General features: G+C 42.7%; 1 pseudogene; it reads left to right on the top strand.

Annotated features, from left to right (window-relative positions):
- Positions 1-3,211: 3,211 nt before the first annotated feature.
- Positions 3,212-4,357, top strand: LOC138057526 (uncharacterized; annotated as a pseudogene).
- Positions 4,358-10,471: the final 6,114 nt, after the last annotated feature.

The following is a 10,471-nucleotide window of genomic DNA, read 5'->3' on the forward strand; positions in this document are numbered from 1 at the left end:
TTGACTATAAGAATAACATTTTCCAGACTAAAGATATGAACGAAATTGACTACAAGGTACGTGCAGATGGAGAGGCTGCTAACAACGTTTTTCGTGCAGTGCAGCACTTTGAGTTGATTTTGCCTTTTACGAACCTCCAGGCTTTCTCTTTCTCCTCGTTTGTGCTCACGGGAAATTTATTTAACACTAAAACTTTGAGGGAGTCTAATTTAGCAGAGTTGAGACGCTTTTTGTCGTAACTGCCATCAGTGTTGCTTTCCGCCAGTTTTTCTTTCGTAAAATAATGTGGCAACAGCTTTAAGGCACACAAGTGCCTTTCGGTCTCTGACTTTAATAGGGCCTGCCTTATCACCCTTGTCGGTGTAACACAAGTGCTTATTATTTCTTCACCGACTTCTTGGGGAAGGCTTCCTTGTTTGGCACCAGAATTCTCCTTATCAGTAGAAGGCTGATACTCCTCACGTAGTTCCTTCATGGTGAGATGATCTATGGTGGTTAGTTCTGCACTCTCGGCTGCTGGTGGGTCTGTCGTGTCTGCGATTTCATCGTTAAGACCTTGGGGTTGGGAATGGTTGTGGCTGAGTTTTGTTGCAAATCGATCACATGTCATTGAGAAGCGTTGACAGTTAGCGACATGATTCCTATTGTTTAGCTTTACCCAATTTCCACAGATGATCAACAAGAAAGCTTAAGTGAACAGTTGACTATAAAAATATAACATTACGAAGCCCTGATGATAGTTTTCAATAATTCACTGCAACTAGGCATATTTCCAGATTTTTTTAAAATTTCTAAAGTCACGCCTGTTGATAAAGGTGGTAACGATCTCGATCCCACAAATTATCGTCCGATTTCTACACTTTCAGCCCTAACACAAATTTTTGAAAAGTTAATACGTGAGCAGCTGGTGAATTACTTGCAGAGGCACAGTATTCTCTACCAGTATCAATTTGGATTTAGAAAGGGGCATTCTAGAGCAAACGCTATAGCAGAAATTGCTGATAACCTATGGAAGTCTATCGATAGAAACATGTATACTTGTGGGGTTTTCTTAGACTTTTCTAAAGCTTTTGATACTGTTAAAAAAAATGGAACAGTATGGGATGAGAGGGGTGCCTCTTCAACGTTTCACCAGCTACTTAACAAATACCAGTAGGCAACAGTATACTGTGATGGGGAATACCGTCTCTTCGAGGCAAGCAGTTACCTGTGGTATTCCCCAGGGAAGCTCGCTTGGACCAGTTTTATTTTCGATTTACATTAATGATGTACCTAATTGCTGCAGTGTGCTTGCTTTTAGAACATTTGCAGATGACAAGAATGTCTTTGCCTCAGCACGCGACCTCAGGAGCCTTGAACAACTGATTAACAATGAATTGAAGAAGGTCAAGCATTGGTGCAATGCTAACAAATTATCAATTAATTTTTCTAAAACAAATTTCATGATTGTCAAATCACCCAGGAAGAAAGATTTGGCAGTAAATATCAAGATAGAAAGTGAAGACGGTACGAAATCCTTGCTGGAGCGTAAAGATCGAGTTAAATACCTAGGTACGCATCTTGATGACACTGTATCCTTCAAACATCATATATCCTATGTTACATCACAAATTTCCCGCAGCAATGGGATAATACCTAAACTCAGACATTTCTTAACTCTCTCTCAGTTGAGACAACTTTATTATAGTATTATTTATCCTTACATTTCTTATGCAATATTAGCATGGGGAAGTGCATGCAAATCTCATGTTAAGAAAATACAAACTTAACAGAACCATGCTATTAGGCTTATATTTTTTGCACGTACACTAGGCGAATTAACTGAGAGCGCTCTTCCGCTGCTTAACCTTCTTGACGTTCTAACAGTAAATAATGTATATCGATTGCATATTCTAAAATTTACGCATCTTTGGTATAAAGGTCTGCTACCAGTCTTGTTTCAAATTTATTTTCAATATGCAAGTAGTATTCATGGATATAATACCAGATATGCTTCCCAACGAAATTTATATAAACCTAAAGAGCGAACTAACTCTGTAAAACAAACAGTTGACTTTGTGTTGTGCATAGCCACATGCTACAAAGAAATCCGAATATTCCATGATTCGTTTCTTCAATTTATCTGTTGAAGAGCATATTTGCCTCAAACTCAAGGCTTGACTGTATGGGATGCTCCGTTTCAGATGGATGTGTATCACTTGGTTGCTGATGTTGCCTCGATTGTCCTTTAGGACGGTAGTATCAAGGAAATTCACTGAATGTGCAAAGGTTTCGCGTGTAAACTTGCTTGAGGGTACTACATTGTTAAGGTAATTAATGAAATTAATCAAAGAGTCTTGATCACTTTTCCAGATAAGAAATATATCATCTATAAAGCGTACCCAGATTATGATATGGTTTGCCCACTCTGTTTGGTACATGAATCTTTCTTCAAGTCCTCCCATGTATAGGTTTGCAAAGTTGGGTGCGACTCTGGTTGCCATAGCTGTGCCTTTTGTTTGAATGTAATGTTCATTACCAAAGGTGAAATTGTTGAGTTTGAGAACTTTCTCGAGGAGACATAATTATGTTTTCGATGATGGCTAATTCTGGTTTGTTTTGCCTAGCTCTTCCTCCACAATAGTGAGCACTTCATCTGTGTCTATATCCATGTATAGGCTTGATACGTCCAGTGTTGCTAAATAAAACGTTTTGGGGAACTTGCTCAAGGCCCGTATTGGTTTAATGAAGTGTGTGGTGTCTTGTATGTATGACGGTAGCTTTGCCGCCATAGGTCTCAAAAACTTGTCCACATCTGCTGATAACTTCTCAGTGTGGCTGTTTACGGAGGAAACTACTGGTCTACCTGGATTGTTAACTTTGTGTATTTTGGGGAGTATATAGAATATAGTAGTTCTTGATTATGGTGACCTTAAGAGTTAAGCAAAACAATCCATAGTTGACCAAGGGCTATTAGCTACTTCTAACCGTAAGATCCTTCGACTAAGTCCATCCACTGCACCATGTACACATATGGTTTTAGCGTGTCGTAGCCTAGAAAGGAAAGAGTTTGCGCATTAAACATTGAAGGAGATAGGTCACTAACCTGCTCTTTCCTCCAATGGGAAGGGTGTGGGGGTAATGTTGATAGCTGCATATTCAAACTACATTTTTATGCCTACAAACACAATAGGCTATTTTAAAGTTGTTTGCTCAGTGACCAAGTCTACGAATGGCTGTGAAAAAAGCAAAGAAGGTCGTTGAAGAACTTCAATACATGGTGGGCGCAAGCCCTGAAATTTCCTACAATGAAGCCCGGAAGAAACTTAAACAGCGTTTCGGTCGCAGCGCCATTGTGGCCACAGACTTCGAGAACAAACTAGCTAATTGGCCGAAAATCGCTAACAATGATGCGCAAGGCCTTAGAGACTTCAGTGATTTTCTACAGCAAGTAGACATAGCCAAAACGCATCTATCAAGTCTGCAAATCTTCGAATATCCTTCCAAGATGCAAGCATTGGTTACGAAACTCCCCAGCTGGTTCTTGACCAAATGGTCATCAAGGGTCCAAACGCTTCAACAAGAGAAAAGTTGCGACGCATTCCCAACCTTCGCAGAATTCGTCGCAGAGGTAACCTTTCACGCCGATCGCATGAACATCCCTCAGATTTACCAACACTCACCTAAAGTACTCGGACTTTTAGTGGCAGATCTTCACCACCCGATCCTCCACATCGCAGGAAACCGCCCTACTCTACAATAATGGCGTCGAAAACAGGTGGCGAAAGCAAACCCTTACACCCAGATTCAAAGCGAGAGTCTTTGGGGCCGAAGCCTTCAATTCAAGAATCTTCCACAGCGGATAAGCTCTGTCTGTTTCATCAAACGAAGACACACACCCTGAGAGAGTGTAACAAGTTCTGAGAGCAAACCTTCGACGAACGAAAAGACTTCTTCAAGAAAAAGAAACTTTGCTTTAAATGTATGAGCGTCAAACATAGCACCGAAAACTGCGATCAAGCTCCACCAGAATGCAGCATCTGTCATTTAACTGCTTTACATATCAAGCCAGCCCTTCAACGCCAAGACATTCCTCAAACCAATCACACCTCTTGCACGCAAGTCTGCGGGAAGGAGGAAACCGGAAGGTCGTGTGCAAGAATCGTCTTGGTTAACGCATCTCACCAGTCTAACCCAGCTAAAAAACTGACAACCTATGCAGTGTTGGACGATCAGTCCACTGACGTGTTCATCTCAGACGCCCTCCTACACAACCTCGGAATAAGTGCCCCAGAGGTCGACTTACAAGTTAACACGATCGTTGGCTCCAACACCATCCGAACGAAGAAAGTTACCGGCATCTTCATCCAAGATATAGAAACAAAATACGCTCCGATCAAGGTTTCCTTCGCTTATTCAAGAGAGTACATTCCTGCCTCACACGAGGATATTGCCAGTGGAAACATTTGTCTCACATCGCTGACAAAATTCCTCACCGTCCAGACGTCGAAATAGGACTACTGATTGGTCGAAACGTACCAGCTGCCTTCCAGCCAATAAGCATCATCTCTGCAAACGAAGAGGAGCCCTGGGCCGAGCAATATAAATTTGGCTGGACCATAATCAGACACGTCTGTAAAGATAAAGAGGCGATCTCCAACGAAGCCTCAGTGAATCGAGTCGCAGTGGAAAGAGAAATCCTTCTAGATTGTGAAGACATTTCTGAAACTGCCCCCCTCATAATCAAGAACCAGACGTCTTCTAAGGACTTGACAACCCCCAAACAAATACGCGAGATGATGGACTATACCGAAATCCACGCGGAACAGAGCAAGTAGAGTCAATGGAGGATGGACGTTTCCGCAAAATACTAACTAAAGGCCTGCACAAGAATGCAGAAGGAAACTGGGAAGCCCCATTACCCTTCAAAACCAACACCGTTATCCTGCCCGACAACAAAGGACACTGCTTGAGAAGGCTCTTGTCTCTCAAAAGAAGATTTCTAAACGACAACAAGTTAAAAGACGACTACTTAGCCTTTATGAAAAGGACCCTCGATAATGGCCACGCTTCTCGAGTGCCCGCAGACCAATTGGCAACAGAAAAGGGCAAAGCTTGGTTTCTTCCCCATTTCCATGTTTATCATCCGAGAAAACCAGATCAAATCCGTGTCGTGTTCGACTGCAGCGCCGTTTACGAAAATGAATCTCTTAACAAACATCTGCTTCAAGGACCTGATCAGCTGAACTCCTTGATCGGCGTGTTGACCCGCTTCCGAAAAGAAGCAGTCGCCCTTACCTGTGACATCGAGCAAATGTTTCACAGCTTCTACGTCAACCCCAGCGACAGAGATTATTTGAGATTCCTGTGGTTCGCAAACAACGATCTTACAGGCGCGATCGTAGAATACCGGATGAACGTTCACCTCTTCGGCGCAGATCATCACCCGGAGTAGCAAACTTCTGCTTACATCAGACAGCACAAGCTCACAGACAAGAGTTTGGAGACGAAGCATCAGACTCGAGATTTCTACGTAGACGATGGGTTAAAGTCTGTCTCCACAGTAGAGCAAGCCCTTAAATTAATCGAATGCACGCAAGCAATGTGCGCAAAGGACAACTTACGTCTTCACAAGTTTGCAAGTAACAGCAAAGACGTCTTAGAGGCCCTACCAGCCAATGACCGCGCAAAGGATCTTAAAGATCTGGACCTCCGACGCGACACAATGCCCGTTCAAAGATCTCTTGGCACCTACTGGTGTATCGAGTCTGACACGTTCGGATTTCGTATTGAACTCAGAGACAAACCCGCCACCCGTCGCGGGATTCTGTCAACAATTAGTTCCGTTTATGACCCGCTTGGAGCAGTATCGCCCGTCATACTGGTCGGCAAACAGATATTGCAAACACTCTGTCGTCAAAATGTCAGTTGGGACGATCCAATACCTGACGATATCCTGCCACTATGGGAAAAATGGCGATCAGAGTTTCCACTCCTCGAGAAATTCACGTTCCCCCGGTGTCTAAAGCCCACCGATTTTGGTGATCCAGTTCAGACAGAACTCCACAGTTTCTCCGATGCAAGTGACAACGGCATCGGTCAAATCTCATACTTACGCATGGTCAACCACAGAGACGAAGTTCATGTCGGTTACCTCTTAGCGAAGTCTAGAGTCGACCCCTTGAAACCAATATCAATTCCTCGCCTTGAGTTAACAGCCACAGTCATCTCCGTTAATGTAGCTTCAATGCTCACGAGTGAACTTGATATCGAAGACATCCCTTGCTACTATTACACGGACTCCGAGATCGTGATATGATATATCAACAACGATGCACGACGCTTCCACGTGTACGTTGGCAACCGTGTACAACATCTCCGAGATCGCAGCTCTCCGGGGGACTGGTTTCATGTTCCAGGAAAAGAAAATCCCGCCGATGAAGCCTCACGTGGCCTAACTGCCAAGGAACTGTTACAAAGCGACCGCTGGTTCACCGGACCAAAGTTTCTATGGCAACAAGACCCTCTCCCACAGCAGTCTCATCCTGTCTATACTTAACTAATGTCAGACGCTGAAGTCAGAAAGGATTCAGCATCCACATTCACAACCGAGATCAATGAAGTCGAGATTCGACCAGTTTCCCCTGGGATACTAGAGCTACAACACTTCAATCACTTCTCTTCGTTTAACCGTCTTAAACGATGCATTGTTCGCATACAGAGAGCGATTGAAAGGACACGCCCGGAGAAGAAGCAAAACTGGCGTCCACAAAAGATTCGCAAAACGCACGGAAAAGAAACAACACCGTTAAGCCGATCAATAACCTCTACAAGCTAGACCCATTTCTCGATGAAGAAGGCCTGCTTAGAGTTGGAGGACGTCTCAAGAATTCGACCTCTCCATACAAAATCAAGCACCCCCTTATTATGCCTAAAACCAGCCACGTGACTGTTCTTCTCATACGCCAGTTTCATCACGGGAAGCAGCATCACCAAGGTTATGGCATGACTCACAATGCTATCCGCCAAGCTGGATACTACATCATTAACGGCTGTTCTATGATCTCCCACATCATCGCTAAATGTGTTACTTGTCGCAAGTTAAGAGGCTGCACACCAAGACCAGAAGATGTCAGATCTACCCCCTGAACGACTTATGCCATCTCCTCTGTTCACCTACACTGGAATGGACGTATTCGAGCCCTTCTACATTAAAGAAGGACGAAAAGAGTTGAAGCGATGGGGTCTGATATTCACCTGCCTAGCTTCATGCGCTATTCACTTGGAGACACTGAACGCCATGACAACAGATTCATTTCTCAACGGCCTCAGACGCTTCATCAGCCGCAGAGGAAAAGTTCGCCAGCTTAGATCCGATCAAGGTTCTAACTTTGTTGGCGCAAAGAATGAGCTGAGTAATGCACTCAAGGAACTAGACCAGACCCCTCTCAGAGAATACTTAACTGCGCAAGACTGCGACTGGATAGAGATCAGCCTTAACGTTCCTCACGCTTCTCACATGGGTGGTGTTTGGGAACGTCAAATACGAACAACAAGGTCAGTTCTGCCATCACTGCTGTTGGACCATGGTACCCAACTTGACGACGAAGCACTTCGTACTCTCATGACCGAAGCCGAGAGTATCGTCAACTGCCGTCCTCTAACAGTAGAAAACCTAACAGACCAACTCGCGTCGGAACCACTGACACCTAACCATCTCCTCACCCTCAAGACTCAAGTTGTACTACCTCCCCCTGGTAAATTCGAGTCACCCGATTTGTACTCTCGGAAGAGATGGAGAAGAGTCCAGTACCTAGATAACCAATTCTGGCTGCGCTGGCAAAAAGAGTAATGCTCCCTCCTCCAGAAACGTCAAAAATGGCCAACAGCAGTAGTAACCAAAGTACTTCCAAGCCAAGACAACCTTGTCCGTAAAGTTCAAATAATGACCGCCAAGGACGGAGAAAAGACCAGTGCACAAACTCGTGTTACTCTTACCTAAAGAGGACAATAAGATCTGAGTAGTCTCTAGTTACCTTTCTATTATCAGTTTTCGGTACTCTAGTAGTCATTCGCCTTTTTGTCGAGATTTTTAATATAGTTTCCTTTCCCCCTTTAGTAATTAGGTTTTCAGTAAATGAAGGACATTTAGGGAAGCAGTGTTACGGCACCCATGTGCCTTAGTTTTCTTTCGTAATATTTTAGTTATTTCCCTTTTTTTACCGCATTTATGTCATATGGCTTTTCCGCTAGCTATCACGTTACTCTAGCTTCAATATTGCACGCGCTTGTAAAATTTCATAAGGCTCACAGAAATTCGACGGGAACCACCAGTTATTGCTGTACTACTCAGAACCTTTCAGAGCGTTTGCCTACACGTCCTACTTGACAGGATCGCTGTATGAGTTTACTCAATAAACCTGAGCCTTGTGGAACCTGTGAGTCATTAATCGTTTTAGTTTCACGGATCTCTCTGCCACCGGAGCTGACACCGCTATAGTGTGTGGTTATCAAATATTTAGGTGGAGACAAATTTAAATTTGTCGAGATTTTTAGCAGAACCAAACAAATTTTTTTCAAACTAGTGCGTATGGTACCATAGGGGGCAAAAATTCTTTAAACTGTCGAGGCACTTCATCAAACAGTCAGCCCCGGCCAGGGGTAAGAATACTCACCCGTAACCAAAACAAACAAACAACTTATCTCTTTCTTAGATTACAAAAAAGAGAAAACGAGAAAATTTGATTGTTATATACATATAATTAACAGAAATACAAGTTTAATTAATTTTGCCCTCGTTGAAAGGAAAATTAAGAAAAAAATGTCCTTTGTTTTGACCAATCAGCATTCAGTACTTTTGCCCTTTATTTTATAAGGTGATAAATTCCCCCATGTGATAATTTTCCCTCTTTACAATGAACAGGATCTCAGTTCTGGATAGGGAGCCGAAAGATACTGGTGGCCAAGAAAAGTCAAAAGTCATACTTGAGAAGGGGAATAGTCCTAAAAAAAGTCCACAACAGGAGATATTCTGGATCGGTTAAGGAAGATGGTATCCTCAGAAGTTGAAGAGGAGGATCAGAATCCCCTTCACCAGAGCCCAAGCAATCTAACCAGTTCCCAGGCAAAAGCAGTAGCTCTTCCTTTCAAGAAAATGTTGAAGAAGCAGCTAAAATGATCAAGTCAATATTTAAGTGCTCAGTTTGTCTTAGTCAATGTAAATTACCAGCAGCAGCCTTTCACTTGTTATGCCGTAATTGGTTGTGTGCATTATCTAGAGCAGTGGATTGAGTCAAGCACATCTTTGAGCAAGCGTCCAGTATGTTGCATAAGTGCTGATTATGTGGTCATTCCAATGGTATGGGAAATTGCCAATAAACTGGGTCAGTCTGGCCCTAGAAGCAATACTGAAGTGGAACATGATGCAAATGATACTGACACATACTTGCCCCAGTGTTGTAATAACTCTGGTTTTTATTCATCCTTGTATTATGTTTAAGTGAAATGTTGTGTTATTTGAAATGTTTCAGCATTTTTTTAACACTAAAATATGATAGACATCTTTTTGGTTGCAAAAACGTAACTCGTTGACATTTTACATGTATGTTGTAGCTGGACTGATTAAAAGTCAGCCACCTGGTTTTAAAAAAGTAAAGGCGACAAATTTCTAGTAATGTTAAAAAAGGACAAAACAGCTGACACCATCAAGGACCCATCACCAATTTATTGCATTGCTGCAAATTTCGTCGAAGGTGGGGTTATCCCGAATAAATTCTGTTTCACGTTGGTTGTTGAGTGCGTCACTACTCGCCAAGGGATCGATCCCAAATGACAAATTGCTTGTTATATTGCCTCCAGCATCGGTGTACATTTGTACAGCATCTTCCACGCTTGGTATAATAGCTGAATTTACTGAATGGACTCTACTTGTCCTCTGTGCAATCATATCTGGAATTCAGTCGCAGGTTCTTTTTGAAATGAAAAAGAGAGGTGTCATTTATGCGTACCGAACATTGTTTGACAACTGCACAAGAATAGGTTTCTTTTAAAAAGTTCTTATCATTTGAAATTAATTTAATCAACGTTGACCAACACCGTCCAAAATCCAGAGGGAGACCTCCTAAACATTTCCACCCACTTCTAGAGAAAGAAAAACTGCTCCATGAGAAGGTACATCGGATTCTACCTAAGGCCACAGCTGAACAACTTTGCCCTAAAGGCTCCAGACTTGCGCACCTGTATGGCCTCCCCAAAACACATAAACAAAGGCTATGCATGAGACCAATTTTATCAGCTTCTGGTACATACAACTATCCGTTGGCGAAATGGTTAGAGCAGAATTTGAAGCCACTATCTACCAACAAATATTGAATTAACGATATTTTTGGCTTCACTGACGAAATAAGAAACACTGACATCGAATCTGACCACATCCTTGTCTCCTACGACGTGTCCGCATTATTTACCAATGTTCCTCTGATGGAAACCATTA

The sequence above is a fragment of the Montipora capricornis genome, chromosome 7, assembly GCF_036669925.1.
Source record: "Montipora capricornis isolate CH-2021 chromosome 7, ASM3666992v2, whole genome shotgun sequence".
Classification (NCBI taxonomy): Eukaryota; Metazoa; Cnidaria; class Anthozoa; order Scleractinia; family Acroporidae; genus Montipora; species Montipora capricornis.